A 6,561-nucleotide genomic window follows, 5' to 3' on the forward strand; every position below is an offset into this window, starting at 1 on the left:
GACCTGTTGTGCTGTTCCAGGAATAAAGTTTCAACTTTGATCTCCAGCATCTGCAGACCTCACTTTCTCCCCGGATGAATTGTAACCCAGGTTGCTGTGGGAGGTGAGGTAGGAAATTGCAGGGACTCTGACACAAATGTGACAGAGGCCTGGAGGGCAGTAAATGTGCTTCTATGTCTTAAGGGTGGTCGGGGTGAATAGAAGATCAGAGTCTGGTTCGTTCTGAATGCAGGTTTGCTCGCTGAGCTGCAAGCTTCATTTTCAGATGTTTCATCACCATACTAGGTAACATCTTCAGTGAACCTTCGGACGAAAATGAACCTTCCAGCTCAGCGAGCAAACCTACATCCAGAATCTCAACCTGAGCTACAAATCTTCTCAAAACTCGCTAATCCGCAGTCTCATGTCAGTGGTAGGGAAACGATTGGAGAAAATTCTGAAGGAGTGAATTAATATCCACTTGGAATGGGATAGATTACTTACGGGTAGTCAGTTAGGCTTTGTCAGAGAGAGTTCGTGCCTTACAAATTTGTTATGATTCTTTGAGAACGTGATAAGGTGTGGATGAGGGAAGTTCAGTTGATATAGTTTATATGGATTTCAGCAAAGCCTCTGACAAGTTCCCACATGGAAGGCTGATTGAGAAGGTTAAAGCAGATGGAATTGAGGGAAACTTAGCGAGGTAAATCAGAAACTGGCGTAGTAATAGGATAATGGTAGAAGGCTGTTCAAGTGCCTTGAAGCCAGGGTCCAGTGGTCCACAAGAATCCGTACTGGGGTTCTCACTATTTGTTATATACCTAAATGATAGAGATGAAAATGTGGGCAAGTGTTAAGCACATTTACAGGTAACACCTCGATTGGTAGTGTTAATAGTGAAGGAGATGATTATAGGTTACAGGAAGATCTAGATGGGTTAGGCAGACCGGTGGCAGGTGGTATTTAACCCTGATAAATGTGAGGTGATGCACTTCAGAAGAAACAAGTAGATAAGGGAGTATTTAATGAATGGGAGGACACTGGGCAGCTTAGAGTAACAGAGGGATCTTGGGGTAATTACTCATTGATCCCTGAAGTTGGCAGAGCATGCGAATAGGATACTTAAGGCAAATGGGACACTTACTTCCATCAGTTGTAGCGTAGAGTATAGACCAATGAAATAGTATTGGAGTGTCTGGAGCATTGGTCAGGCAACAGCTGGAGCACAGTGTGAAGTTTTGGTCATCTCTCTACAGAAAGGATGTGATAGCACTGGCGGGCATACAGAGGAGGTTCACCAGGATGTTGCCTGGGATGGAGGAATTGAGCTATAAGGAGAGGCCAGATAGGCTTGGATTATTTCGAGTAGGGAATACTGAGGGGAGGCATCGTTGAGGTGTCTAAGATTATGGAGGGTGAATAGAGAGCAGCTGTTCTCCTTGGTTGATGGGTCAACTACAAGGGGCAGCGTTATAGGATAAAGGGCAGTAAATGCAGAGGGGATTGAAGGGGGGGTGGGAACCATTTCACTCATTGTGTGGTGGGAATCTGGAACACTGCCTAGGACAAGCCAAACAGACATACACAAGAATTCCTAGAAGCATGGCATTCCAACCGGAACTCTTATCAACAAACACATTGACTTGGACCCCATTTACCATCCCCTGGGAAAAAGAACTGGAAATGGCATCACCATAGGAATTGACATCGCCAACCGAAGGAAACCCAAACATATAAATAGAAAGCAGGAAACATCAGCAGTGCTTTGTCCGGAGGCTCACTGAAGATGTTACCTAGTATGGTAACGAAACATCTGAAAATGAGCCTTCCAACTCAGCGAGCAAACCTACATCCATAAATATATAGTCCTTGAGCAGCTGTTTCTACGCTTTATGAGTCTACAAATGATGACAAATTTTCCAAACGAAACTAGTCCCACTTATCTGCATTTAGCCACTATTCTGCTAAACATGCCAATTACCTGTCCAAATGTTTCTTAAATGGTGTAACCGTACCTGCATCTACCACTTCCTCTGACAGTTTATTCCACATACCAACTTGAGACACATTTTGGTAAAGTGGCAATCAGCTTTGTATTCTAGTGAGCACGGTAGGGTGAATAAATACTCCTTTAGCAATTTTTCCAATCCAAGCCCCCCTCATACTTACATTTCTTGCCAATGCTCACTCCCAGTAATTGCCGTTTTGCACTATTCTTCCCCCCCCTCCATGTGCCATCCCCCTTGTTCCTGGCCTGGGATCTTCCATTGACTTATCCTCAAAGGGTGGGTGGATGAGATCAGATGTAGAAAATAGCAGGCGTAGGCCATTCAGCCCTTTGAGCTTGCTCTGCAGTTCATGATGATCATGACTGATCATTCAGTACCCTATTCCCATTTCTCCCCATGTCCTTTAGTCCCATGGGTCATAGCCAATCTGTTGAAATTATTCAACATTTTAAAACTTTTCTGTGGTAGCGAATTCTGTTGGCTCACCACTGTCTGGGTCAAGTCATTTTTCTTCATCTCAGTCCTTCAACTGTGACCTCCTGGATCTTGACTCTTCCTTCAATGGGAACATACTACCTCAATGTCCCCTCATTCTCCTGAATGTCAGACCTAACTGATTCAACATCTCCATACATCCTTAAGTCCTGACATCCCAGGAATCAGTTTGGTAAATCTTTGCACTCACTCCATTGCCAGATTATCCTTCCCCAGATAAAGGACCGAAAGTGCACACTACTCCTGTGGTCTCAGCAAGCACCCTTGTAAAGTTGCACTAAGATCTCTGTGCTCCACATTCAAATCCTCTCACGATGAAAGCCAAGATACAATTTGTCATCCTCACTGCCTGCTGCACTTTATGCTTGCCTTTCTTTCTCATTACGCAATGCCCTGTCTAGGATGGCCTGTGCATTAATTCGTTCGTTGATGTCGTGATCCAATCACCCTGTATACTTTTTTTCTGTGGTGTTGTAACTTATTTGTTTTGCCCAACCTAAGCACATTAAAGTTGCCAATAATTATAACTGCACCTTTTCATTGCTTGTGTCTAATTTCCAGTTTACTACCTTTCTCCATATTACCATCACAGTTTGGGAGGTCTTCATCCAGCCCCCACCAATGTTTTCTTTTATGCCCTCTTTGTTTCTCAGCTCTACCCATACAGATTCCACATCATCGGAGCTAATATCCTACCTCACTATTGCATTAATTTCTTCTTTAACCAGCAATGCTACTCCATCACCTTGACCTTTTTGTCCATCCTTCCTGAATTTTGATGAATCCCTGGATATTCAGTTCCCATCGTAATCACACTGCAATGATGTCTCTGTGATCCCATGTCATACTCTTGATTATTTCACCTATCATTTTTTTGACCTTCTGACAGTCATTAATTCTCCTTTCTCTGACTGTTGACACTTCCCCATTCTTCTCTCATTTTAGTTCCCCAACCACACTAGCAAAGACCTGCCTTAGGACAGCAGCCCTGGTCCTGCCTAGATGTAACCTGTCCACTGTCTCATCCCACCATCCCCAGAGCCAGTCCCAATGTCCAGGAATATGAAACCCTCTGTCTCAGTCTGAGCACAAGCTCCCAGCAGCTTTCCACAAGGTAAATAGAGTTGGCATTAAGCCTGGCTGCCTTTACCTCCTGATGTCTGCCTCATGTGGTTGCAGATTGCATCAAAGAAAAGTCCCTGCTTGTCATAGGTATATAGGGAAGCCTGCAACCTGATCTCAAAATGGCTTCATCAACCCTCTTTCTCTGTTGCAATGGGAAACATTACTGTTTCTAATTGGATACAAAACTAATTATACATTCTTTATCCCAACTCCATTTCATTTTGGGCTACTAACTATTTCTGTTTCCAACTCAAAACTTTTCACACCTTTCTGGCATTTTGAGAGAGACTGAATTTACTCACGGTTCATTCAGATTGCTGGCAATGCCTCCAAAGGGAATTATTTCTCCATTAAATGATCTAAATGTTTTAATCTCTAACAAAAGAAGTGACCCACTTTCCAGCCATATATTCATCAGACGTACCCTGCTATTTCTACTGTTGACTAGCACATAGCACTGGTAATAATCCAGGGATAGCCACATTTGAGGTCCTACTATTTAATTGAGTCCCTAACTCCTCATGCTCTGCTTTTAGGACCTGAGTATTTGCTGTATCTGTGCCTCTCATCAGCTTGTGCACCTGTATCAAGTCGCCTCTCATTCTTCTGCACTCCAATGAGAAACGCCCTAGTTCCCTCAACTTTTCTTCATAAGACATGCCGTCCAGTCCTGCACCCTTTCTAAGGCTTCCACATCCTTCCTATAATGAGGTGACCAGAACTGAACACAATATGCCAAGTGTGATCCAATCAGGACTCTCGAGCTGCCACATAACCTCACAGCTCTTAAACTCAATCTCTCTGCTAATGAAAGCCATCACACCATACACATTCTTAATAACCCTATCAACTTGAGTGACATGGACCCTGAGATCCCCCTGTTCCTCTACATTGCCAAGAATCTTGCCTTTAACCTTGTATTCTACATTCAAATTCAACCTTCCAAAATGAATCACTTCACAGTTTTCCAGGTTGAACACCATCTGCCAATTCTCAGCCCAGCTCTGCGTCCTGTCAATGGCCTGTTGCAACCTACAACAGTCCTCCACGCTATCCACAACTCCACCAACCTTTGTGTCATTGGCAAACCTACTAATCCACCCTTCCACTTGGTTATCCAAGTCATTTGTGAAGAACACAAAGTGCAGAGGTCCCCAAACTGATCCCTGTGGAATACCACTGGTCACCGAGCTCCAAATGTATTCAAGCCGGAGCTATTTGTGATTTATGAGGCTCAGGGACACAATCTGAACAGCCATGACTTTATTGAAGAGCACAGCAGAATTGGGGGCTGAATGGCCTCCAGTTGGTTGTATTTCTCCTGATCACATGATTGGTCAGACTAGATGGAAGTAAAGGCACAACGCTTTCTGTCAGAAGATGGTGAGGGTCTGGAAGTCTTGGTCATAAAGGGTGGCAGAATTCTCATTTATAAAAAGATCCTGGATGTGGACTAGAGTGGAGTGTAACAATAACAAGGTGAGGAACAAAGAGCTGGAAAATGGGATTGAATTGTACAGTTTTACAGTCTGCACTGGACAGCAAGAACGATGTGTTTTAATCCCATGTTTCAGCACTGGGCCCATAGCCTTGTGTGCTACGGGATTTCAGGTGTTCATCAAAATACTTCATTAATGTTGTAACTGTTCCTGCCTCTACCACACACTCAGGCATTGAGTTCCAGATAAACACTACTTTCTGAATGAATAAGTTCTTCCTTAAGTCCATTCTCAACACCTAAACTTAAATCTATGCCCCCCCCCCCCCCCCCTTCATTATTGAGCCCTCTGCTCAATGGAAACGTTTCTATCTATACCCCTCATAACATTGTACACCACTATCAGTTCACCCCTCAGCATTCCCTGCTTTAACAGCAGCCTATCCAGTCTCTCTTCACAGCTGAATTAGAGTCATAGAGACGTACAGCACAGAAAGAGACCCTTCGGTCCAACTCATCCATGCTGACCAGATATCCTAAATAAATTCAATTCCATTTGTCAGTATTTGGCCCATATCCCACTAAACCCTTCCTATTCATTTACCCATCCAGATGCCTTTTAAACGCTGTAATTGTACCAGCCTCCACCACTTCCTCTGGCAGCCCATTCCATACATGCACCACCCTCTGCGTGAAAAAGTTAACCCTCACATTCCCTTTAAATATTTCCCTTCTTACTTTAAACCTGTGCCCTCTAATTTTGACTCCCTCACACCCAGGAAAAGACCTTGTCTATTTACCCTAACCATCCCTCTCAAGATTTTATAAAACTCTATAAGGTCACCCCTCAGTCTCTGATGCTCCAGGGAAAACAGCCCCAGCCTATCCAGCCTCTCCCTCTAGCTCAAACCCTCCAACACTGGCGACATCCTTGTATATCTTTTCTGAACCTTCTCAAGTTTCACAACATCCTTCCTATAGCAGGGAGACCAGAATTGCACGCAATATTCCAACAGTGGCCGAACCAATGTCCTGTACAGCCACAACATGAACTCCCAACTCCTGTACTCAATACTCTGACCAATAAAGGAAAGCATACCAAACGCCTTCTTCACTATCCCAACTACCTGCGATTCCTCTCCAAGGTCTCTTTGTTCAGCAACACTCTCCTGATTCCTGATGAAGGGCTCTTGCCTGAAACGTCGATGCTGCCTTACCTGCTGTACTTTTCCAGCACCGCGCCCTCAACACTCGCCAGGACTTTACCATTAGGTGTAGAAGTCCTGCCCTAATTTGCCTTTCCAAAATGTAGCACCTCACATTTATCTAGATTAAACACCATCTGGCACTCCTTGGTCCATTGGCCCAACTGAAAAGAATCCCGTTGTACTTTGAGGTAACCTTCTTCACTGTCCAATACACTTCCAATTGTTCTAGCCCAGGCAACAGCCTGGTAAATCTCCTGTGCACTCTCTCCAGTGCAGTCACAGTACTCCAGTTGTGGTCTAATTAACT

The sequence above is a fragment of the Chiloscyllium plagiosum genome, unplaced genomic scaffold, assembly GCF_037043375.1.
Source record: "Chiloscyllium plagiosum isolate Xiang-an unplaced genomic scaffold, Cpla_swu_hap1 HiC_scaffold_38, whole genome shotgun sequence".
NCBI lineage: Eukaryota > Metazoa > Chordata > Chondrichthyes > Orectolobiformes > Hemiscylliidae > Chiloscyllium > Chiloscyllium plagiosum.